Raw genomic sequence first — 27084 nt, 5'->3', positions numbered from 1 at the left:
ACCTTGTTGAGTTCTTCAGTGAAAAGAAGGCCACCTTCCTGCCTCCACACCGGTCATGTGACTGCACCTTTGAAATCTTACTCGGTACTAGTCCTCCGAGGAGCTGGCTCTTTCCTCTTTCTCTCTCTCCCAGAAACGGTGTCCATGGAGGAGTACATCAAGGCGGCACTGATCTTGGGGTTTATCTGTCAGTCAAGCTCGCCAGCAGGATTGGGCTAATTTTTTGTGAGCAGGAAAGATGGCAGACTCCGTCCCTGCATTGATATGCCCCCCAAACATATCACTATGAAGAACTCCTACCCTCTTCCCCTGCTTGCCTCTGCGTTCAGACATTCTCCGGGAGGAGTCATGTTTTCCAAGATAGGCATGCGCAATGCTTGTTACCTTGTTCGTATCAGAGAAAGAGTTGAGTGGAAGGCAGATATCAGCACCTCCACTGACAGCTGTGACTACCTTGTGATGCCCTTCGGACTGGCCAGCGCCGCCGCTGCTTTTCAGGCCCATGTACGATGTGCTCAGGGATATGTTGGATCGGTGCGTTTTGGTAAATTTGGACGACATTCTGATCTTTTCCCGCTCCCACCGGTAACACGTCCAGCATGTCCGGAGCGTTCTCAAACTGCTCCTCGAGAATAACCTGTACGCCAAACCAGAGAAGTGTGAGTTCTATAAAGACCAGGTGCCATTTTTGGGGTATATACTTACCACGTCTAGTGTTCAAAGGGATGAAGTTCAGGTGGTCACGGCGTGATCCAGACCATCTACAGTCAAACAACTGTGACGCTTCATGGGGTTTGTGAGCTTTTATCATGGCTTCATGCAAAATTTTAGCTCTATCCCAGCACCGATAACTGCACTCACCTGGAAGACCTCTGCAGGACTTCATTGGACAAACGAAGTAGACTGAGCATTCTCGGAGCTAAAGCGACGCTTTACCACTGCCCCAATGCTGCAACGCCTAGATCATTCATTGTCAAGGTAGATGCATCCGATGTCGGCATCACAGCTGTCTCTCTCAGCGATCTTCTGCGGATAGTCGGCTGCACCCTCGTGCCATTGTTTCCCGTTTCTTAATTTTGGCTAAGAGCAACTACGGCCAGGGACACTTAGACCCAGAGGAAGCCTTGAGACCCGGGGCAAGCGTTGAGTGCGGAAATGGCCTTGAATTTAGACGTAAGGAAAGCTCGGAACGTAGACTCGAAGCATTCGAAACATAAACTCGAAACTTGGAGTTGAGAATAGTTAGCATTCTCACGCAAAGCCGAACGATGTCAAAAGGCTACTGTTCAACTTCCCGCGGGTCCATTAATTGGCGGGATCCTTCTGTCATGATGTGCGCTGGCATTGCGGAGGAAAGACAGACTCTGATGTTGGCACAGTGAGAAAAGTTTATTTGTAACAATTCCAACAGAACATCGGTGCCTCGGCCGAACGACACCACGAGGCGTAACATTCTGAAAACTAAGACCCCATGGTTAGCGCTAATCGGGTATCCACTTAATACCAGCAATGCGGAAACCTAGAACCTATCAAAATGAAATGAACAAGATGAAACAGAAAGGACTAGGAGACCGCATTACAAAGAGCGGGTCACTCGAGGAAAACCAAGGAATGGTAAACGATTAATGACCCACTTTAAACAACAATTAACCAATGCACGTTCTCTTAAAACCTTGGAGACCTCAATGCTCTCTAGGTACCTATGTTGCAATGAGCGAATGAAGTGAACCCAGGTGAAGGACACAGGCACGGAGATTGAGTTAGGATGCTTACGCAGACGTGAACGTTGGACAGCAAATAAGAGGGATCTTGACATGAAGCCTTAACACAGAGAGAAAGAGATTCATAGGTAAATCTTTAAACTGGAGCAAAACTTAGAACGCACGGTCCTAAGCGGCCGTGAAACGTTAGTTACCACACAGGAAAAACCAACGATCTGGGGACTAGTGGTTGTAACGCCGGGGTTCTTATGGTGCAGTCTGGATGGAAACTAGGTGTGTCGTCATCAAAGAGAGTTAGAAGCAAATGGGAAATTAACGGTCAAAACCGTGGCACAATCAAAGCAAATTAGGAGAAAGATATGGAGTAACGATCTAGACCGTGACTGCATTCGCCCCCCCCCACCCCCGCAACTGGAGCCTCCAGGCGAACTACCGGTCTTGTCCGCATTCTCCCGATGGAAATCGCGGAACAGGGGACGGTCCAGGATGAAGGAGCGGGGAATCCAGGAGCGTTCCTCCATGTCGTATCACTTCCAATCGACCAGGTACTGGAGACCCCTGCCTTGGAGGCGCACATCCAGTATTCATAGAATATAGAACATAGAATAGTACAACACAGTACAGGCCCTTCGGCCCACAGTGTTGTGCCGACCCTCAAACCTTGCCTCCCATATAAGCCCCCACCTTAAATTCCTCCATATACCTGTCTAGTAGTCTCTTAAACTTCACTAGTGTATTTGCCTCCACCACTGACTCAGGCAGTGCATTCCACGCACCAACCACTCTCTGAGTAAAAAACCTTCCTCTAATATCCCCCTTGAACTTCCCACCCCTTACCTTAAAGCCATGTCCTCTTGTATTAATCAGTGGTGCCCTGGGGAAGAGGCGCTGGCTATCCACTCTATCTATTCCTCTTATTATCTTGTACACCTCTATCATGTCTCCTCTCATCCTCCTTCTCTCCAAGGAGTAAAGCCCTAGCTCCCTTAATCTCTGATCATAATGCATACTCTCTAAACCAGGCAGCATCCTGGTAAATCTCCTCTGTACCCTTTCCAATGCTTCCACATCCTTCCTATAGTGAGGTGACCAGAACTGGACACAGTACTCCAAGTGTGGCCTAACCAGAGTTTTATAGAGCTGCATCATTACATCGCGACTCTTAAACTCTATCCCTCGAGTTATGAAAGCTAACATCCCATAAGCTTTCTTAACTACCCTATCCAGCTGTGAGGCAACTTTCAGGAATCTGTGGACATGTACCCCGAGATCCCGCTGCTCCTGCACACTACCAAGTATCCTGTCATTTACTTTGTACTCTGCCTTGGAGTTTGTCCTTCCACTGTGTATTACCTCACACTTCTCCGGCTTGAACTCCATCTGCCACTTCTCAGCCCTCTTCTGCATCCTATCAATGTCTCTCTGCAATCTTTAACAATCCTCTACACTATCTACAACAGCACCAACCATTGTGTCGTCTGCAAACTCGCCAACCCACTCTTCTACCCCCCACATCCAGGTCGTTAATAAAAATCACGAAAAGTAGAGGTCCCAGAACAGATCCTTGTGGGACACCACAAGCCACAATCCTCCAATCTGAATGTACTCCCTCCACCACCACCCTCTGCCTTCTGCAGGCAAGCCAATTCTGAATCCACCTGGCCAAACTTCCCTGGATCTCATGCCTTCTAATTTTCTGAATAAGCCTACTGTGTGGAACCTTGTCAAATGCCTTACTAAAATCCATATAGATCACATCCACTACACTACCCTCATCTATATGCCTTGTCACATCCTCAAAGAACTCTATCAGGCTGGTTAGACACGATCTGCCCTTCACAAAGCCATGCTAACTGTCCCTGATCAGACCATGATTCTCTAAATGCTTATAGATCCTACCTCTAAGAATCTTTTCCAACAGCTTTCCCACCGCAGACGTAAGGCTCACTGGTCTATAATTACCCGGACTATCCCTACTACCTATTTTGAACAAGGGTACAGCATTCGCCTCCCTCCAATCCTCTGGTACCATTGCCGTGGACATCGAGGACATTAAGATCCTAGCCAGAGGCTCAGCAATGTCTTCTCTCGCCTCGCGGAGCAGTCCGGGGAATATTCCGTCAGGCCCCGGGGACTTATCTGTCCTAATGTATTTTAACAACTCCAACACCTCCTCTCCCTCAATATCAACATGCTCCAGAACATCAACCTCACTCATATTGTCCTCACCATTATCAAGTTCCCTCTCATTGGTGAATACCGAACAGAAGTATTCATTGAGGACCTCACTCACTTCCACAGCCTCCAGGCACATCTTCCCGCCTTTATCTCTAATCGGTCGTACCTTCACTCCTGTCATCCCTTTTTTCTTCACATAATTGAAGAATGCCTTGGAGTTTTCCTTTACCCTACTCGCCAAGGCCTTCTCATGCCCCCTTCTTGCTCTTCTCAGCCCCTTCTTAAGCCCCTTTCTTGCTTCCCTATATTCCTCAATAGACCCATCTGATCCTTGCTTCCTAAACCTCATGTATGCTGCCTTCTTCCACCTGACTAGATTTTCCACCTCACTTGTCACCCATGGTTCCTTCACCCTACCATTCTTTATCTTCCTCACCGGGCCAAATTTATCCCTAACATCCCGCAAGAGATCTGTAAACATCGACCACACGTCCATAGTACATTTCCCTGCAAAAACATCATCCCAATTCACACCCGCAAGTTCTAGCCTTATAGCCTCATAATTTGCCTTTCCTCAATTGAAAATTTTCCTGTCCGCTGTGATTCTATCCTTTTCCATGATAATGCTAAAGGCCAGGGAGCGGTGGTCACTGTCCACTAGATGCTCACCCATTGAGAGATCTGTGACCTGACCCGGTTCATTACCTAGTACTAGATCTAGTATGGCATTCCCCCTGGTCGGCCTGTCCACATACTGTGACAAGAATCCGTCCTGGACACACTTAACAAATTCTGCCCCATCTAAACCCTTGGAACTAATCAGGTGCCAATCAATATTAGGGAAGTTAAAGTCACCCATGATAACAAATCTGTCATTTTTGCACCTTTCCAAAATCTGCCTCCCAATCTGCTCCTCTATCTCTGCTGCTACCAAGGGGCCTATAGAATACCCCCAATAGAGTAACTGCTCCCTTCCTGTTCCTGAATTCCACCCATATTGACTCAAAAGAGGATCCTGCTACATTACCCACCCTTTCTGCAGCTGTAATAGTATCCCTGACCAGTAATGCCACCCCTCCTCCCCTTTTTCCACCCTCTCTATCCCTTTTAAAGCACTGAAATCCAGGAATATTGAGAATCCATTTCTGCCCTGGTGTCAGCCGAGTCTCTGTAATGGTCACTACATCATAATTCCATGTATGTATCCAAGCTGTCAGTTCATCACGTTTGTTCTTGATGCTTCTTGCATTGAGGTACACACATTTCAGCCCTTCTACCTTCCTGTCTTTACGCCGTTTATTCTGCTTCTCTTTCCTCAAAACCTCTCTGTATGTTAGATCTGGCTTTACTCCATGCACTTCTTTCACTGCTCTATCGCTCATGGTCCCATCTCCCTTGCAAATTAGTTTAAACCCTCCCGAACCATGCTAGCAAACCTACCTGCAAGGATATTGCTCCCCCTCGAGTTCAGGTGCAACGCATCCAACATGTACAGGTCCTACCTTCCCCAGAAGAGAACCCAATGATCTAAAAATCTAAAACCCTGCTCCCTGCACCAACTCCTCAGCCACGCATTCAACTGTCATCTCCTCCAATTCTTACCATCACTGTCACGTAGCTCTGGCAGCAATCCTGAGAACGCCACCCTTGAGGTCCTGTTCTTCAGCCTTCTGCCTAGTTCCCGAAACTCACACTTCAGGACCTCATCCCTCTTCCTGCCTATGTCGTTGGTCCCAACATGTATCACGACTTCTGGTTGCTTTCCCTCTCGTACCAGGATGTCGTGCACCCGGTCAGAGACATCCCGGACCCTGGCACCTGGGAGGCAAAAAACCATGCGGGTGTCCTTCTCACGTCCACAAAATCTCCTGTCTGCTGCCCTGACTATAGAGTCTCCAATGACGACAGCTCTCCCCTTCTCCGTACAACGCTTCTGCACCACTGGTTCAGACTCAGTGCTGGAGGCCCTGCCACCGTGGCTCACACCTGGTCGGTCGTCCCCGCCAACAGTATCCAGGACAGTAAACTTATTATTCAGGGAAATGGCTACAGGGGTGCTCTGCACTACCTGTCTGCTCATCTTCACTTTCCCCCCACTGACTGTCACCCAACGACCTGCTTCCAACAGCCTAGGTGTGACTACCTCCCTGTAGCTCTCATCTATGACTGCCTCATTCTCCCTTATGAGTCGAAGGTCATCCAGCTGCTGCTCCAGATTCCTTACACGGTCTTCCAGATCGCCCAGCCGTATGCACTTCCGGCAGATGTGACTCTGCGGGAGAGGGGAGTTCCCCCAAGACTTCCACATCTCACGTCTCAGGAGACATTGTAAAAACTAACTACGAGCAAGCTTGTCCTCCGCCCGTTCTCGTCGAAGTCTCTCGAGTCAAAGCCTCAAAGCTCCACTCCTTCACTGGCCCACTCACGCACGGATGGTGTACGCTGGATGGTCGTCAATGAACCGGGCGGGTGGCGGGGTTCGGCGGGAGGGCACAAAGATACAGGTTTCAATTGGACGACGTGAAACGCGTGATGAATCTGCATGGATCCGGGCAGTTTGAGTCTGACCACCGAGGGGCTGATGACACTCTCAACAATCTCGAATGGTCCCAGGTAGCGAGGTGCGAGTTTCTTGGGTTCATTCTTGATGGGGATGTATTTTACCGAGAGCCAAACCTTCTGCTCAGGCCGATAATTTGGTGCAGGAATTCGGCGGCGATCGGCAATCCTCCGGTTGCGGTCGGCTGATCGGAGCAGGGCCGCGCGTGCATCCTTCCAGATCTTGTGGCACCGGCGAAGATGGGCCTGAACAGAAGGCACAGCAATGTCATCTTCATGAGCAGGAAACAGAGGGTGTTGATAACCGAGGGAGCATTCGAAGGGAGACATTCCGGTGGCGGTGCTGACCAGGGAGATGAGGGCGTACTCGACCCAAACGTGATGGGTGCTCCAGGCTGCCGGGCTGTTGGCGTTTATGCAGCGTAATGCTGCTTCCAAATCCTGGTTTGTTCGTTCTGTTTGACCATTACTCTGCGGATGGAAGCCGGCAGACAGGTTTATTGAGACTCCAAGGGCTTAAAAAAAGGATCTCCTGACTTGAGAGATGAATTGGGGGCCCCGGTCAGAAATAATGTCAGAGGGATTTCCATGAAGGGGAAGACTTGATGAACAAAGAGGTCGGCTGTCTCACGGGATGTAGGGAGTTTGGGAAGGGCTACGAAGTGCACAGCTTTGGCGAAGCGGCCCACCACGGTGAGTACGGCATTGTTCCTATGTGAAGGGGGTAGTCCAGTACCGAAATCCAGCGCAATATGAGACCAAGGGCGGCTAGGGACAGGTGGGCGACGAAGCAACCCAGCAGGTGGTCGGTGGGAGGCTTTTCCGCGGGTACAAACAGAACAGGCAGAGACGAAGGAACGGGTGTCAGCGTCCATGGAGGGCCACCAGAAATGTCTCTTCAGAAGGGACAGAGTTCGATCGATTCCGGGATGGCAGGAGAAACGAGAAGTGTGCCTCCACTGGAGAACCTAAGACCGAACCGAGTCAGGCACGAAGAGGCGATTGGAAGGTCCATTGCCTGGGTCAGGTTGAGTCCGTTGGGCCTCTTTGGATATTGATTCGATCTCCCAGGTGAGGTCAGCCACTACACAGGATGGTGGAAGGGTGGTTTTGGGTTTGGGAAGGCCCTCCTCGGAGACGTATTCACGGGAGAAAGCATCGGGCTTCCCGTTCTTGCATCCCGGACGATAGGTGAGTGTGAATTTGAAACGGCCAGAAAATAATGCCCAACGGACTTGGCGGGAATTCAGGCGTTTGGCGGTTTGGATGTATGCGAGATTCTTGTGATCAGTCGATACGATGAATAGATGTTCCGCACCCTCCAACCAGTGCCTCCACTCCTCCAAAGACAGTTTGACGCCCAGTAACTCCCGGTTCCCAACGTCGTAGTTTCCTTCGGCGAGGGATAGCCGGCGAGAAAAGAAGGCGCAGGGATGGAGTTTTTGGTCTGGGCCAGAGCGTTGGGAGAAGACCGCTCCCACTTCAGAGTCGCAGGCGTTGACTTCCACAATGAATTGGCGAGCGAGGTCTGGTTGGACCAGGCGGAGGTGAAACGCCTCTTCAGCTCCGAGAAGGCTGAGTCCGCTTCGGGGCCCCAGTGAAAAGGGGTCGAAAGGAGAGGTGAGTCGAGTAAGGGGCGCTGCCACCCGGCTGTAATCCCGATAAAAGTTTGCGAACCCCAGAAATCGCTGGAGTTGCTTGAGTGTCGTGGTTTGGCCGTCCTCACTTGCCCGGTCTCAATGATGTACCCTAAGAAACTGACGGAACGGACATGAAACTCGCACTTCTCAGCCTTCACAAATAGTTTGTTCTCCCAAAGCCTCTGCAGAACCTGACGGACATGGTGGATGTATTCCTGAAGACTGCGGGAGAAGATTAAGATGTCGTCCAAATAAACAAAAACGAAACGGTTAATAAAGTCCCTAAGGACATTGTTTATCAGAACTTGGAAGACGGCGGAGGCATTGGTGAGACCGAATGGCATGACCGGGTATTCGAAGTGACCAAGAGGGATGTTAAAAGCTGTTTTCCACTCATCTCCCTCCCTTATCCTGACCAGGTGGTAGACATTTCGTAGGTCCAACTTAGAGAGAATGCTGAATCCATGAAGGGGTTCGAAAGCAGAGTTGATAAGGGGCAGTGGAAACGTATTCTTTATGGTGATGCTATTCAGGCCCCGGAAGGCAATGCAGGGAAGCAGTGAGCCGTCTCTCTTCCCCACAAAGAAGAAACCTGCGCCTACAGGGGAAGATGAGGATTGGATAATGCCAGCCCCGAGAGAGTCATTTAGGTAAGCGTCCATTGCCTCCCTTTCTGGCCGGGACGAGTTGTACAGCCGACTGGTGGGTAGAGGGGCTCCGGGAAGAAGGTCAATTGCGCAACCGTAAGAGCGGTGTGGAGGCAGGGAAAGGGCCCCTTCTGTTATGTACCCCTAGGGTTTGGACTGTCACTTTAAGGAGACAGAGAGAACTGAGACTGACTTTTGGGCTCTGTGTGAATTTCTACTCTCTGCAAAATTGCTTGGTTGCTACGGTGACCAACTCGTGTTATGATTTCTCTGCAGCGTGTTTACTTTTTACAAGGACAGTTACAGACACAGAGAAACACATGCTCGGAGTCAAGATGGATTCGATCAATGAAAGACACCAGTGAGTGAGGTCCTGGTTTAAACTTTCAGTAGCTCAAAAGGGGTGAGTTGAGATCGATCCTGAGTGTTGATAAATGACTCTCACAAATTTTCTCCAACTAGAACAAGTTTGCAGGAAGAGAAGAGAGGAGAGAAGGTTTGAAACAGAAGAAACCTAGTGACAAAGAGGTCACTGTTTTGACTCTCTCTCTAAGTAGCCCGTGAGGGTGACTTTGTTTCCATTCGACTACGAAAGTGTGATCATCACTTAGTTAATCCACAGGAGTGGGTTCTCTGGTGAGGGAAAAACCTTTATGAATACCACGTGTGTATCTACCCTTTTTCTGGGTGTGGTAGTTCACTGAAGAGAGGCACCCCTGTGGCAAATCACTGTTGAAGTTATTTCGTATGTCATGGAACTGGATAAGTCGCTATCACAGTTGTGTGTTTGGGGTAATCTTGTGTGGAAACTAATCTTGTGTGTGATAATCCTTGCCTGGGTTGGTAGTTTTACCACTTGAAGATGGTTCGTCAGTGATAAGACTACTGTTGGTGATAACCCACGCATGGATTCCGTTTGAGTTACCTGTGGCCACCGCTTTGGGATGACCCGTAGCTGAATTCGGGTGTGGTACCACTTGTGCTGAAAGGATATTCGTTGAAGATCCCTGTCGGTGATACTTCGTGTGTGGAGTGGAACAACTTCTGAGATAAACCTACTACTATGGTTATCTGTATTGCTGTCGTCGAATCTGTGGAATATCGACGTAATTGCCTCCTCACAACATTCACCTTTTGGATTACAAACATCTCACATTAATTCACCTGAGCATTGAACTGAACTATCTTACATTCCATCGTAAGACTTTATCACTTACCATCTAAGCTTGAAGAAGTTTGGGTTCTGTATTTACACACCTGTATATGCATAAATTCTGCTAACTTGTTTGATTTACCTGGTTATATATTACTGTATTGCGTAGTTACTAATAAAAATAGCATTAGTTAACAGCAAAACCAGACAGAGGCAGGGACTTTTGGTTGTAACGTAAAGTAGCTTGGATCTGCATCCAGGTTCGGGGAATGGAAGAAAATGTTGTCTGGCTCACCAGGACCCCCTTTCTACTGGTGAACCTTCCCTTTTGGCCGATAGGAACAGAAAGCAAGAAAGTGGCCGGACTGGCCACAATAGAGACACTCCCCGACTCTCAATCTCTGGAGTCGCTGTGTGGGAGAAGGACGGTTCAGTCCCAGCTGCATGGGTTCCTCTCCCGGGGCGGCGGAAACGGCCGGGCTGGGAGCTATTCTAGGAGTAGGAGGAGAAGAGAGGCATGTGCTGGTGGGAGACGGTAATGAGTCCCTTGGAATGGCCAAAAGTGGTGGACGACCAATTCTTTCCCGATGGCGTTCTCGACGATGATTGTCCAAACTGGTAGCTAGGGAGGTCAAGGAATCCAGGCTGTCGGTGTCATCTCTTGCCGCCAATTCGTCTTTCACCATGTCGCTGAGACCATTCCGAACTACCCCTTGGAGTTCCCCAACGTTCCACCCCGAGTCGGCCGCTAACGTCCGGAACTGCACAAAATATTTGGCAACACTGCGGGAGCCCTGACGGCAAGTAAGTAGACACATAGCGGCACCTTTACCACGGACGGGGTGGTCAAAGATCTTTCTCATTTCCTCGATAAAGGTGGAGAAAGAAGATCAGATATCCGGTTGATCATCCCAAACAGCTGTAGCCCACGCTAAGGCACTTACCCGCAACAACCACATGATATAAGCTATCTTTGACATGTAGGTGGAGTACATGGATTAATGCTGTTCTGACACCAAGGAGCATTGCAGAAGGAAGGCCCGGCACTTCCCCAAATCCCCAGCGTAGTGTTCTGTTTCAGGTACGTGCGGCTCTCTTGGCGGAGGTGTTGCTGACACTTAGGGAGTTGCCACTATAGGATGTCTGGGCTGGTTAGACAGAGTTCCAGGAGTGGATGGGGTAAAATGAGTGGTATACGGTTCACCTGGTCACGGATCTTCGTTACATTAGCAGACAGGGAACAGAGGTTCTCCATGACATCCCGGAGAGGTTGATCGTGCAGAGCCAGTAGGGAGCCCTGGCTGGCGAGGGCTTGTTGCAGGGCATTCGTGTCCATTGAGTCCATTGCGACCAGATCATTTTGTTGCAATGAGCGAATTAAGCGAACACAAGTGCAGGATACAGGCAGGGAGATTGAGTTAGGATGCTTAGGCGGACGTGAACGTTGAACAGCAAGTAGGAGGGATATTGACACGGAGCTTTGACACAAAGAGATGGAGTTTCATAGGTAAATCTTTAAAATGGAGCAGAACTTAGAACGCACTGTCCTAAGTGGCCGGGAAACGTTAATTACCACACAGGGAAAACCAACGATCTGGCGACTAGTGGTTGTAACGCCAGGGTTATTATGATGCAGGCCTTGATAGAAGCCAGGTGTGCCGTCATCAAAGAGAATAAGAAGCAAATGGGAAATTAATGGTCGGAACCGTGACACAATGAAAGGAAATTAGGAGAAAGATAGGGAATTAACGATCAGGACCGTGACAACCTGTACAACCCGGAGAGCTCATTACATTAATATTGCTGATGAGCACAAGGATCATGAGGTCCTAGTCCATAGCTGCCTGTAAATGGCTACACAGATGGATAGGATGGTTAAGAAATCACATGATAAGCTTACTTTTATTAGTCGAGACATTGAGCTCAAAAGTGAGAAAACTATATTAAAACTTTATAAAACTCCGCATCTGGGCTACTGCAGACAGTTCTGCTTGCACCAATATTTGAAGGATGTGGAGGCTTTGGAGGGGATGCGGAAGACATTTAACAAGATGCTGCCTGGATTAGAGGGCAAGTATAATATTGAGAGTTTGGGAAAATTGGGTTGTTTTCACTAGAGTGGCGGAGGCTGAGGGGAGATCTAATAGAGGGTTATAAGATTATGAGAGGCATAGACAGAGTAGAGAGACGGTATCTTTTTCCCAGGGTTGAAATGTCTAATACCAGAGGGCATGCATTTAAGGTGAGATGGTGTAAGTTCAAAGGAGATGTGAGGGGCAAGTTTCCGTATACAGAGAATGGTGAGCTTCTGGAATGCACTGCCTGAGGCAGTGGTAGAGGCAAATATATTAGGGACTTTTAAGAGACGTTTAAAAGGACACACACACACATACACACACCCGATTGTACCACTTATGGACACATAAGTAGTAAAATCTTATCAGTTAACAATATGGTCAGACAAGCCACACCAGCTTTAATGATCTAATATAATCATTTAAAATAATCATGCAGGACGATGGAAAATTAATCTAGTTGCGATGAGAACACAAGAATACATGAAACATCTTTGGAATTCCCTGCTCCAATGGGCAATGGAGGGACCGTTACTGGGTGTATTCAACCTGTCGATGAGCTGATTAATGTATATCAGGTGAATCAAGGGATATATGGTCTACATAGCATAATGCACTGTGGAAAAGAAGGAGCCATCAACTTATTGAATTACAGATAAAGCACGAGGAGTTCAATGGCCTACTCCTATTATTGCTTCTGTTCTTGTTTTCTCAGGTGACGTTGTTATATATATTATAAAAGCAACATTATTGCAATTTAAATGTGCAAAAACAATTACATTTACACTATCTGTCATTCCCTAAATGCACCTTTATTGATGCAGCCTCAGGACCCTGGTTTACACTGGGCAACACTTTTTTTTCGGAAGAGTATAGTAATTTCTTCCAGGGGAGTATCCAGGTGGATGCTCTGTGTTCTGATATCAAATTATTAACAACACTGGTAATCATGAATGCTACGAGCAAATAACGGAATGATGAAGTAGCGTCTGTGGAGAGAGCAATTGCTGATAATTCAATGCAAACTCACGCCAGAAAAAATGACCATTCATTTAACTCGTTGATCTTCCTGCCCTGTTCCATGTTGAATCATTTACAACATACGTACGCTAATTCTAAGAGAGAATTGCAGCACTGTAATTGAGCATCACAAAGAGGCAAATAGAATGTACAGAGATAAAAGAGATTCCACAGATTCACGACATCTTGAGCAAATACTACTTCCGGTAAGATGGTAGCACGTTTGGTCGCAGCGGCTTCTCCGCAGTCAACAAAGGTGCTCCTGTCGTATTTAAACATATTTGAACGAGCGCAAGACGCTGCTGAATATTAAGAAATTGGAAGTACTTCAGGCCTACCCCATCAGCTAGTTGCTCATTGGCGGAGAAAGTGAAAGAGCGGTGCATCGTGCTGCTGCCTGAATTTAAAGAGGTTTACAGTCTAATAGCGAGTGACTGCCTTGGTCACTTTTGCTGGGGATGGCAAGACACACTTGAATATAGTTAATGTGGAATGCTGCATGTTTGACTCTCTGATTTATTGGAGAGCAGGGGCGGACGGCGGCTGAGTACGTCTCCTCGGTCGTTATGGGGGCTGGGTCTCAAGCTGCGGTGTCACCTGTTTACAGTCGCCAGAAGAGAAGCGTCGGAGCCAGTGCGCTCCACCACGGGAGGTGAGGTGCAGCTGCCTTCTATGTGCCAGGACTAGGCCTCAAGCCGTGCTATTGCCTGTTTACAGCTGCCAGGGAGAGGCGCTGGAGGTGGGTCACTCCACCAGAGGCAATGTGGTGTGGCGTCCAGGCTGGAGATGGTTCTCACCCCTTCCCCCGCTCCCCAGTGTTCGCTGAGCAGAAGACAAGCTGTATTGTTGCCCTCTGCAGCTTTCGGCCGCATTGGATGGCCTGAGTTAGGACTCGCTTACTGAGTGGCTGTATCTTTCTGTCTTATATGCGCTATGTGTGCGACTGTTGGTACTGTGTTTTTCATCTTGACCAGGAGTAACACTGTCTCGTTTTGTTGCATTCATGAGTGTTCATCTATGGTCGAATGACAATTAAACTTCAATTTAGTTGAACTGAATTGAATGCACAAAGTGCTGAAGGAATTCAACACGACAGACAGCATCTATGGAGGGAAATGAACAGTCGACACTTCAGTCCAAGATCCTTCTGGTAGTGATTCCACAGTAACATGATTGAATGGGTTCTTGTAGAAGCAGGAAAGCTTCTTAAATGTAAAGGCAAACATAAATTTACCGCCAACACACATCAAAGTTGCTGGTGAACGCAGCAGGCCAAGCAGCATCTATAGGAAGAGGCGCAGTCGACGTTTCAGGCCGAGACCCTTCGTCAGGACCGCCACCTTTATTGTCCAGACACAGCCTTTGATTGATTAAAGAAAAGGATATTTGAAAATAATTCACATCCATTGATAATGCCTGACCTGCTAAGTTTCTGCTGCATGTGGTGTGTTCCTTTACAATTAAGACGGCAGACCTGACGCTAAACTCATGATCTACAGGACTTCAGAGGTCCTTGCCTTCTTGGATTTTTCTGCAATATGGACTACCTACAGCACGGATTTCAAAACACTGAAGATATGTCAACAGCTCTGCCTCCATAGAACCCTCCAAAATGACCAAAATGATGAATATACCAAGGGACCAGCATGCAGCTTCGAGTAACTTTTAGTCTGAATTAATACACAGGTGAATTCGCTCATATGCCGCATATTGGAGTTCTTAAACTGACCTTCTTTTCTAAGAAGACATAAGAAACTGCAGGTGCTGGAACCTGGAGCAGAAAAATTAACTGCAGGAGGAACGCAGTCTGTTAGCAGCATCAGTGGAAGCTGAGGTATGGTCTCCAAGTGAAAAGTGGACCAACTCACCCACCTCCACAGATGCTGCCCGCCCAACTGACTTCCTCCACAAACTTTGTAATTCATTCTAATCTGAGCTCTGTCGCAGAAAGAAGTTACCAGGCAGATAGGTAAAATGATTAAATAATGTGATCAAAGCTTCTTGATGGAAGCCCAGAACACCTTCTGAATCAATCCAGCATTTCTAGTAACTCCTGGGGATCCATATCCTGGGGACCATTCAAAGTGAAAAAAAAAAGCATTTGGATGGTACTGAGAACCTCCAGACTATGAAGCAGGAATATACAGAAACTGTCATGGGTGGGTGGGGGGGGGGGGATGCTGGGAATGGACACAAATGCAAGTCACAGACACTGAAGTACAAGGAACTGGACATGGCTAGAGATTAGAGACGAGACTAGAAGCAGACTAGGAGCTGGGACAAGAACACAGACTTGGGCTAGGACTAGGTTAATCAAGGAAGCAAGGGAAGTGGGTAAGAAAGGACGCTGGACATGACACGGGCCCTGGACGAGACAAGGATCCAGGGCCTGGGCAAGGACTTGACTAGGATAGTGGAACCAGGACATGGAACTTGGAACTAGGAGCCTGGAGTTGGACTCCGAGGCAGAGACTGGACAAGGACCTGAAACCTGGGTCTTGACTCGGGTTCAGACCCCAGATCTAGGTGAAGATATGACAGGCTTGGGTTCTTTGAGGCTAGGGTACTTCGAGGCTTGGGTATGGGCTCCGAGCCAGAGACTGCGCAAGGACCCAGAACCTGGGACTTGACTCGGGCTCGGACTCCAGAACTAGTCGAGGACAAGACGTGGCTCCAGGATGAGGAGTGGCAACAGGACTGGACGTGGACTCCTGGACAGAACAAGGGAACCCCAGCATAGGACGGGGGAACCCCAGCACCGGGCTTGGCAAGGTACTCCTGGGCTGGGCGAGACACATGGACAAGACAAGAACACAAAGCTGTAGTTTGGACAAGACAAGGTTCTTGGATCGTGGCTAGGACTGGACGAGAGCCCGAAGCCTTGACTTGGTCGAGGGAGAGACAGAAACGCAGAGCCTTGGTCAACGGAGAGACCGGAATATGGAACACAGAGCTGGGACCCCTCCATGGGTACAGGACGTAGGGCCGGGACTCATTACACAGCATGCAGAATACGACGAGACGGTTCATAACACAAGGTAGCGGCAGACGGCCGGACCTACCTAGCGAAGGCGTGGATACAGAGACAGTTCAAAACAACGATAGACAGTTCCTTATCTAGCTCCGGCGATCGAACCAGACAGCGGTGCAGGCGAGGGTTACAGGCAAGGCAAGGCTTCAGATGAGGCAAGGTGAGGCAAGCCTTCAGACGAGGCAAGGCTTCAGACGAGGCAAGGTGAGGCAATGCTTCAGACGAGGTGAGGCAACAGAAGGAAGGGGAGCAGAAGGGATTCAGACAGGAGGTATGGAGAGGAACAATCCAGCAGCCAGAGGCTGAATCCTGAAGGTATTTATGAAGCCAGCCCAAATGAGAATCAGCTGCCTCAATAGAAACTGGGAAAAACGGGAAAACCTGGAATAAGGAATATGGACCGATCCGTGAACCGGAATGCAGATTTCATGGACAGGACCATGACAGAAACACTGCAGGAGGTGCGAAAGGAATCAGAAACTATCCAACCTCCTGCCCCTCTATGGAAGTCTTCGGAATCACATTAGCCCCAGTCGCCATGATAGAACCCACAGAACTAGAATGTCAGTCATCATCAATCCTGAGGGCATGCTGAAGAAGATGACAAATATTTGAAAGAAGAGAAAACATGTGCAAACTACTGCAGCATCAATAACAAAAGTACAAAGTTCACAGATAATTTTATTATGGCATCGTTGAGGTATACAGAATGAAAGCAGGCCCTTAGGCCCAACGCATCTCTGCCGACCAAGATGCCTGTCTGTTAATCTCACTTGTCTGCCTTCGGCCCACATTCCCACTAAAGGTTTCCTATCTATGACATGTCCAAATTTCTTTTAAACGTTGTCATTTGACCCACCACTGCCATCCTTCTGACAGCTCGTTTCTTTTACCACCATTCTCTGTATGAAATATCTGCCCCTCGGGTCCCCTTCAAACCATTCCTATTTCTTCATAACATTGTGCCTTCTACTGTACCCTATACCAAGCCCGATAAGACAAAAAATTATAAAATACATTTAGTTACTTTTCCTCATATATTCTTAAACTACTCCCTCTTTGTTGAATAATGTGTGTGGAAAAGATGGGATATTTAAATATGTGACAAAAATGCAGCGCATCTGCAAATATATCTATAATGTTTACCTAATCGTTTTATGTCCGTTTTATGAACAATTTGTCAAAGGTTCACGTCCTGTTTACAGAACACCCGGGTCATCCGCACACCACCAATTGGTTGCAACTGCTGCCGATGATCCATACCTGAGGACTTTAAACATGAAGCGTTTCCAGATTAGATTAGATTATGAGGACACTCAGTCCTCGTTTATTGTCATTTAGTAATGCATGTATTAAAAAATGATACATTGTTCCTCCAGTATGAGAACACAGAAACTCAGGACAGACCAAGACTAAAACTGACAAAAACACATAATTATAACATATAGTTACAACAGTGCAAAGCAATACCGTAATTTGATGAAGTGCAGACCATGGGCACGGTAAAAAAAAAGTCTCTAAGTCCCGATAGCTCCAACATCTCACGCAGACGGTAGAAGGGAAAAACTCTCCCTGCCATGAACTTCCAGCGCCGCAAACTTGCCGATGCAGCATCCTGGAAGCACCCGACCACAGTCCGACTCTGAGTTTTTCCAAAAACTTCGAGCCTCCGACCAGCCCTCCGACACCGAGCACCAAGCACCATCTCTGCCCAGCGCTTCGACCCCGTCCCCGGCCACCAAGCAACATTCAAAGCCAAGGATTCGGGGCCTTCCCATCCGGAGACTTCAGATCACACAGTAGCGGCGGCAGCGAAACAGGCATTTCAGAAGTTTCACCAGATGTTTCTCTGTGCTCTCACATCTGCTTCCATCAAATCAGCATTTTACTTGACAGATTACAGATACTCATTACCGGAGAGACCGCGTACGCTGCGTCGCACCGCCATCTTCTCCTCCCGTCGCTTTGAAATATTATTATTTTCTTATACATTCTCATCAACAGAATTTGTGCTTTATTGAGAGTTCATTTCAATAAATCTGAGGATAAGCAATTAGGCATTGAAGAGTATAAACTACTGAATTTGTGTGGTGAATAAAGCAAGCGTTGCTATCGTCAAAACGCTGGTGGAATGCAGCAGGCCAGGCAGCATCTATAGGAAGAGGTACAGTCGACGTTCGCCAGGACTAACTGAACGAAGAAGTAGTAAGTGATTTGAAAGTGGGAAGGGGAGGAGAGATCCAAAATCATAGGAGAAGACAGGAGGGGGAGGGATGGAGCTAACAGCTCGAAAGTTGATTGGCAAAAGGGCTATGTGAAGATCATGGGACGGGAAGCCTAGGGAGAAAGAAAAGGGCAGGGGAGTCCAGAAGAAGATGGAGAGCAGGCAAGAAGTTATAGTGAGAGGGACAGAGGAAGAAGAGAGCGAGAGAGAAAAAAAGGCGGGGAATATATAAATAAATAAGGGATGGGGTAAGAAGGGGAGGAGGGGCATTAGCGGAAGTTAGAGAAGTCAATGTTCATGCCATCAGGTTGGAGGCTACCCAGACGGAATGTAAGGTGTTGTTCCTCCAACCTGAGTGTGGCTCCTTGTCTCAATCATGGTAAACTTCATGGTGAAGGCGAATTAGCCTGGCACTCGTGGTAAGAAATATAAGGATAGAATTAATTATTGAGGTAGTTATATCATTGAGGCTGTAGGGTTCAACATAGGAGATAGAAGGGGATAAGTGAAAGTATTTGGACTTCCAATATTCCTCAAAAGGATAACGGTGCCTGTTGGCAGAAGTAATGTATTGGCGTGATACAGTATTGGCTAACGCGCAGGAAACAGTAATTATCGAAAACGAAGGATAATTTCAGGTTGTCAACCTATGACCAATCAGCTGTCGCAGGGATCCGTGCTGGCATAAAGTATACAAATGATTTAGAGCAGAGGTTCCCAATCTGGTGTCCACGGATCTCTCGGTAAATGGAAGGAGTCCACGGTATAAAAAAGGGTTGGGAACCCCTGATTTACCGGAAGAAAGAAACTCTTCTTCGGGCTGTGGGGAAGAGTCAGATAGATTTAAAGAGAGAGAGGAGAGGTGGAAAGGGGCGCGGGGAAGGCGGGGTGGTTTCGATGAGTCGGAAAGACCACGAGGACTGGCGTCATTGTGTGTTGGGATGGAGTTGACAAAGCAGATGCTAAACTATCGGCATTCGGAATGGCTGTATGTTGGATTTCAGAGTTTTACCGTACCTTTCAGCGCCTGATTCTGCAAAAGGACCAGCCCAGTTTTGTAATGATGCTGTGACGTTCAAACTCCGGGCTCGGCTTCTGTCAGTATTTTTGAGCAAAAGTTGTTCACGATCGTTTTCAGCAGATGCACTCATGTGAGTTTCAATGTCATTGGTAGTGGTTATCACTTATTCGATTATCTCCGCTTATATTCAGAGTAGGCGTGTTGGAAGAAAAACAACTTTTCCAATGACCTGATTAACAAGTAAGTATGAATCGCAGCGCGGAACGAGTTAAGGCTTTGCTTTGCCGCCCTGGAGTGGGCGGTACTGGCAGACTTGGGCCCCACGTTGCTACTTCGATGGAGAAAGCTACTTTCAGAAAGCAGGTCAACAGCTCATTGAACCTCATTTATGAACTTATTTAGCAGCGGTTATCTCTGCAGTGCGCCAGAATCTGCGGAAACCACATCCGCCCCAAAACTTTAGAAGGTGAACAGTGATCGGTGCTTCAGACTCTGGTAACTCAAGCAAACCTCGGTTATTCCAACACTAACAGCCTCCGGTAGAGTCTCGTAAGCATGAATCTTGTTACATTTATATCAGTGTATGTATCTACTTTCTGCACAGGCTGGTCACAAAGTGTCACCGAAGGGATTCGAGTTCACCAAACCCCCAGTTATCTCACAGTGCCCGAAGGGGGGAGGGCACATCTGACCTGCAACATTTCTGCTGACAACATTCTCGACTTTGGGACTTCCGGTAGCGCTCATGGAGTGAAGTCGCGTTCTTGACTCGCTCCATTACCTCTGAGTTTTTTCTCTCTATGGTCAGCTATACTTTAATTAACTATTAAGGCATCAATTTTTACAATACTTTGAATTAAACTGAATTCTCTGACAATTGGATGATACTGAGATCGGCTATGTCTAAGAACGGGAAAGACGGCAAGGATGGTAAACCTCCGGTTAAACCGAAAGCTACGGATCTCCCTCCGACTGAATCACCGGTGACTTTGAAAGCTATATCGGAGTTAATTCAGAGGGAAATTTCAACCTCTGTTAGGGAGATGATTCGTACAGAAATTATGGGCTCTGTTAAAGACCTGATTCATACGGAAATCTCAACTAAGTTCCAGAAAATTGCCGATTTAATTGATAAGATGCAAACATGTATTGCGGAACATCAGTCGGCTATATCTGGTCTTCAAAAATCCGCGCAACAAAGTGAGCTTAAGTTGGGGAAAGTCGAAGAAACAATTAATGTAATGAAGAAGAAACTTGACTTTTTGACTTTTAAAAACTCTGACTTGGAATCTAGAATGCGACGGCAGAATTTACGAATGATTGGCGTCAGGGAAGCCGTGGAAGCTAACAACCCTATGAAATATTTCTCCCAACTTTTAAAAGATGCATTCCCTACTGTATTTCCTGACCAACCACCGCTACTGGATCGTGTTCACAGAATCCCATCATACTCGTCTAGGTCAGATAGACCTAGGCATGTTATCTTACGTTTTCATTACTTTCAAGACAAGGAGAGACTGTTTCGATTCGCTCGATCTAAAGGTTTCATTGATTTTTCGGATCTTAAGTTCCGATTCGTGGAAGATTTCAGTAAACCAATCTGGGACCAACGGGTCCGTTACAGATCCGTGATGTCGGAATTCTATAAGATGGATTTAAGACCAGCGCTGCTGTACCCTGCACGTCTAAGGATTCGCATGTTAGATGGAGCCCTTCGTTTTTTTGATTCTCCATCGGATGCCCAGAGTTATCTGGATCAACTTTCATCTTCAACATCTTAATTGCCTTTTTTTTAATTTTCTCCGTTGATCGGAGGCTGTGAATTGGTTGGTTTTAACTTTTCTGTGCCCTATTTGGGCAGAAAAGTTTACTTTCGATTTCTTAATATGGCTGCTAAACTTTCTTTTTAACTGCGTCATTTCTTTCTTTTCCCAGGGGATTCTGGGTGGTTACTTCCCTTTTGTCATCTTACGTATTTCCTGTGCGGCCTTAAATTTTGTAGTTTTTTTTAAATTTTATTCTGTTTTGCTTTTTATAATCATTTTATGTTAATAATCCTATTTTTTTTGTTGCTGTGTCTATTCATGAGTTTGAGGTTTATTGTGGTTTTTTTTTAATATATACTTTCCGGCTTTTGTTCTGTTCTGTGTGTATTTTAATTGAGCTAACTTTTTTTTTACTTATTTTTTTACTGTTTTACAATTAGCTGATCCTTTTCATATTTATACCTTTTTTTTAGGGAGCGTATACCGGAAGTCATGGGGGTAGTTTTAGCGCTTGCTTCTTTCTGGCGGGTCTGCTTTAGATTTCGCCTTGGGGTCCTGGGGTGGGGGGCGGTGGGAGGGGCTTCACGTTTTAGTTTGTTTCTCTTTGGGCTATATACATTATTGAAGTATTGGTTGCGTCCTTTTCCCCGGTATCTTTTGTATGTTCTGTTTCCTCTCCGGGTTTGTGGGTCGCGCCTATTGTCAATCCTCCTTGTTATGGGTTGACTTTAGGATTTATGGAGTCTATTATTAATTTTGTCTCCTGGAATACTAATGGTCTTAATCATCCTATTAAAAGGAAAAAAGTTTTTAAAGTGTTCCGGAGACTTAAAGCACAAATTTTATTTTTACAAGAGACCCATGTACGGAGGGGGGACAGACTACGTTTTTTCAAATTCTGGAAGGGACAACAATTTCATTCGAACTCCAATGCTAAGATTCGAGGCGTCTCTATTTTTATAGACTCCTCAGTTACTTTTATACAACAGGATATTATCTCTGATCCGAATGGTAGATTTTTATTGGTTAGTGGTTTATTATTTAATAAAAAAGTAGTTTTGGTTAATGTTTATGCTCCTAATATGGATTGTCCGGAATTTTATAAATCATTGTTTGATCAGTTTCCGAATTTGAACGAGTTTTCATTGATTTGGGGTGGAGATCTTAATACCTGTTTATCTCCAGCTTTGGACCGTTCGGCTCCTTTACGGACTTTACCTAATAAATCTGCAAATTTGATTAATTTTTTCCTTTCTGATTCTGGGTCGACGGACATTTGGCGTTTTCTGCATCCTCAGGAAAAAGATTTTTCCTTCTTTTCACATGTTCATCATTCCTATTCAAGAATTGATTATTTTTTCATTGATTCTCGTCTCATTCCTTCAGTGATTAAATGTGATTATGATTCTATAACCATTTCGGATCATGCTCCACTTAAGCTTTCTATTAAAATTATGGCCAATATACCAAACAATAGACAATGGCGTTTTAATTCGCTGTTGCTTCAGGACTCGGACTTTGTTAATTTTATGAATGAACAGATTGAGCTTTTTTTTACAATTAACCATACAGAAGATATTTCGGTTAACACTCTTTGGGACACTTTTAAAGCCTATATTCGGGGTCAGATTATTTCGTATTCCGTTGCTTTGAGGAAGAAACAGAAGCAGGAGGAGATGGTAATTGTGGACAAGATTAAAGAAATTGATAAGAAATATGTTATGGCTCCTTCTGAGGAGCTATACAAACAAAGAACTGAACTTCAAATGGAACACAGTTTACTACTCTCGTCCTCGATTGTAAACCAATTAAAGAAAACAAGAAGTGATTTTTATGTTCACAGTGATAAAATTGGCAAGCTGCTGGCTAATCAATTGAAATCTAATTATGTTAAATCTCAAATCAATCAGATTTATAACCAAAATGATCGATTGATATTGGATCATGTGGGGATTAATCAAACCTTTTGTGATTTTTATTCTTCTTTATATCAATCAGAGTCTCCTCGAGATTCTAAATATATGAATGATTTTTTAGATAAGTTAGACTTCCCTCTGATTTCACAGGATATGTCTTCTTTATTAGATACTTCCATTACAATGGATGAGATTAAGAATGTTATTTTTTCTATGAATCTGGGGAAAGCTCCTGGCCCTGATGGGTTTACCGTTGAATTTTATAAATGTTTTGCTTCTTTATTGATTCCTTGGCTCTATAAGGTTTTTGAGGCTTCTTTGAAACTTGGTAAACTTCCGGAATCTTTTAATAGAGCATCAATTTCTTTAATACTAAAGAAGGATAAAGACCCTGCTCAATGTGCATCTTATAGACCAATATCTTTATTAAATGTTGATTCTAAAGTTTTTTCTAAGTTATTAGCAAATAGACTAGAAAAAGTACTCCCTTCTATTATTTCGGAAGACCAAACGGGTTTTATTAACGGTCGTTACTCTTTTTATAATATTCGTACATTGTTAAATATCGTTTATACTCCCTCACAAAATGTTCCTGAGTGTGTTATTTCTTTAGATGCCGAGAAAGCTTTTGATAGAGTAGAATGGCCTTATTTATTTAAGGTGCTTGAAATGTTTAATTTTAGCTTGAAATTTATATCCTGGATTAAACTGTTATATCACTCCCCTGTAGCCTCGGTTCGTACTAACTCCTTAAACTCACCTTTTTTTCCTCTCTTTCGTGGTACTCGACAAGGCTGTCCTCTTAGTCCCCTATTATTTGATATTGCATTAGAACCTCTTGCAATTGCTATTCGAGAATCTTCAAATATTACTGGGATAACTCGGGGATTAAAGTCCCATAAATTATCACTCTATGCTGATGATTTACTTTTATATATTTCTAATCCTGAGAGATCCATTCCTGCTGTTTTAGAGTTATTAGCACAATTTGGTCTTTTCTCAGGTTATAAATTAAATCTTAGTAAGAGTGAACTTTTTCCGATTAATAAACATCTTCCCTTATATTATAAATTTCCATTTAAATTGATTAATAATTACTTTTCATATCTTGGGATTAAAATTACTTGTAAACATAAAGATTTATTTAAGACTAACTTTTTACCATTAATAGACCATATTACTCAACTTTCATCTAAATGGTTTCCCTTATATTTAACTTTGATTGGTCGTATTAATGCAGTTAAGATGTTTTTTTTGCCAAAATTTTTATATGTGTTTCAGGCATTACCAATTTTCATTCCTAAATCTTTTTTTGATAAAGTTGACTCTAAAATTTCTTCATTTATTTGGCAGAATAAGAATCCGAGACTGGGTAAAATACATTTACAGAAAGCTAAGAGAGATGGAGGTTTAGCATTACCTAACTTTAGATTTTATTATTGGGCTATTAATATTCGACATATGAAATTTTGGTTACTTGACCGGGACATACTATCTATTCCTAAATGGGTAGCATTGGAATTACAATCTGTTCAGGGTTATACACTTGGTTCTATTTTAGGTTCCTCTCTTCCTTTTGATTCGAAACGTCTTAAGCAGGTCTCTAACCCGATAGTTAAATATGCTTTGCGCATTTGGTTTCAATTCAGAAAATTTTTTGATCTTAATCAATTCGGGTTAGCGATTCCTATTTTAGGTAACATATTTTTTCCTCCCTCTTTTACGGATCGCGCTTTTCAAACTTGGAAGACTAAGGGTATTTTACGGTTTTTGGATTTATTTTTAGATGGTTCCCTTATGTCTTTTGAACAATTATCTAATAAATATAACTTATCAAGAATACATTTTTTTAGATATTTACAAGTTAGAAATTTCCTAAGTACTATACTTTCTTCCTTTCCAATGCTTCCTCCTATATATATTTTAGATTCGATAATTAACCTTAATCCATGTCAGAAAGGTGCATCGGCTATGATTTATAATATTATTATGAAACTTAGGAAAGCTCCATTTGATAAGATTAGGGTAGATTGGGAACAGGAATTGGGGCTTACCATTTCTGTGGATGATTGGGGGCAGATTTTACAATTAGTTAATACTTCCTCTATTTGTGCTAAACATTCCCTAATTCAATTTAAAGTGGTTCATAGAGCACATATGTCCAAAGATAAGTTAGCGCGTTTTTACTCGCATATTAATCCTTTCTGTGATAGATGTTCGGGGCAGATAGCCTCTTTAACTCATATGTTTTGGTCTTGCCCTACTTTGGAAACTTTTTGGAGAGATATTTTTAATATTATTTCTAAGGTATTAAATATAGATATCTCTCCTCACCCTATTACTGCTATCTTTGGACTACCTAAAATTTCTAGTAATCTTTCCCCTTCAGCCCGTAGAATGATTGCATTTCTTACTTTAATGGCGAAAAGATGTATTTTACAACATTGGAAAGAGCTTAATGCTCCAACTACCTTTTTTTGGTTTTCTCAGACGATTTTATGTTTGAATCTGGAGAAAATTAGAAGTAACCTTTATGATTCTTCATTTAAATTTGAACAGATTTGGGGACCTTTTATTCGATATTTTCATTTAATGTAATATTTACCCTTCTTGTTTTTTCTTCACTGTTTTAATGGAGGTCGGGATTGAGGACGTGATTTTAAGTTTAACTCTGTTTGGTTTCAAGTTAGCCCATTGCTTTGCTTTGCTTTTAGTTAGTTGCACGGTGGGTTTTTTTTTGGGGTTTTTTTTTCTTTTTTTTTCCATTGATATATATAAAATCTAGTATACTATTATGTTATCTTGGTTTCTTATGCTTAAATTACATTGTTTGTAGTATTTTCTTTTTGGTATTGTTATCTTTTGGAATTTTATTATACTTTAACATTGTATTAATGTTTATATGGCTTACCTTTTTTGTATACTTACTCAATAAAAAGATTTAAAAAGAAAAGAACATTCTCGACTTTGTAGTCAACTGGCTTCATCGATCAGAAAAGTCAACGAATCAAACATACATAATTTACATGAACAACGTATACAAAAGAAACCTTTCCACCGAGGTGGAAAATACCAATCAGCAAAGCATAATCAGAAGCGAGTTATCAATAAATAATCTTCAGCAAGAAGACAGCGGCATATATTACTGTGAACTGATGACTCTAAATCCGCCATCCACTGGGGGTTTTATGGGCAACGGAAGCCGTTTGATCGTGACAGGTAGGATTTATGATTAACTTTATACATGTGGAACTATACTGTAATTGAATTTTATTGAAATTCAACTTGCATTAAACGATTACATATTTATCAGCGACGTAAACATCCAGTGGAACAGCGGACTGAGTTCATGATCCGAAAATTTTAAAAAAAATGTTGGAGCTGCCACTGATCAACAGTACCAGCTCGGGATTTGGGGAGGAGGACTTGTGTGAGGGGGTGTCAGCTGAATCGTTCGTCCCGATCTTTCCTGAGTGTCGGTAAAGGGTGTTGAGGTGCACCAGGATGTAGGGAGGTGAGGGCAGGAGCTAGCTCGACCATACAGCCAGATTCGCAAAGTGGCCGAGAGACACTGTCCTTCTGCAACAGTAAAGCCTGGCCAGCATTTCCAAATGAGTTGTCATCCGACAAAAGCAAAGCAGGCACCTGGGGAGACGGAAGCGAACGGAACAAAATATAGGTATGTTCCACTTACAAGCAGTTTTACAGAATCAATGTAGATAACTTAAAAATATTTGCCTTCAGCTCTATTGTATTTACGTGGTTAGCATTAATGCATGTGGTGGACCTGGGTCAAGTTGGGCGCACCAATTTGACCTAAACATTGCCACCTAGTCGTTAAAATTACCAGTCAAGGCCACTTTTTGTTCCCTCTAAGCTGCGCGGGTGCGTGGCCGCACAGTACAAGCAATGCTCCCGCGCACGTCGCCTTTATTGCCGCGCAGCTGGAATAAAGACAGCCGAAAAAATGCTTACGAAACATGGAAGTTGTTTTCTTTGTTGTGCCATATTTCATGATTCCAATTCAGTTATTAAATAAAATCAAAAGTATTCAAAAGTATGAGGTTTTTTGATGTTTCTTTTAAATATTCACAGGTATCACGCAGATTTCAGGCTGTGCAACAATTTCCTGC

This window comes from Mobula hypostoma, chromosome 2, assembly GCF_963921235.1.
Source record: "Mobula hypostoma chromosome 2, sMobHyp1.1, whole genome shotgun sequence".
Lineage (NCBI taxonomy): Eukaryota > Metazoa > Chordata > Chondrichthyes > Myliobatiformes > Myliobatidae > Mobula > Mobula hypostoma.
The sequence above is the reverse complement of the archived record's forward strand: the minus strand, read 5'-3'. Positions refer to the sequence as shown.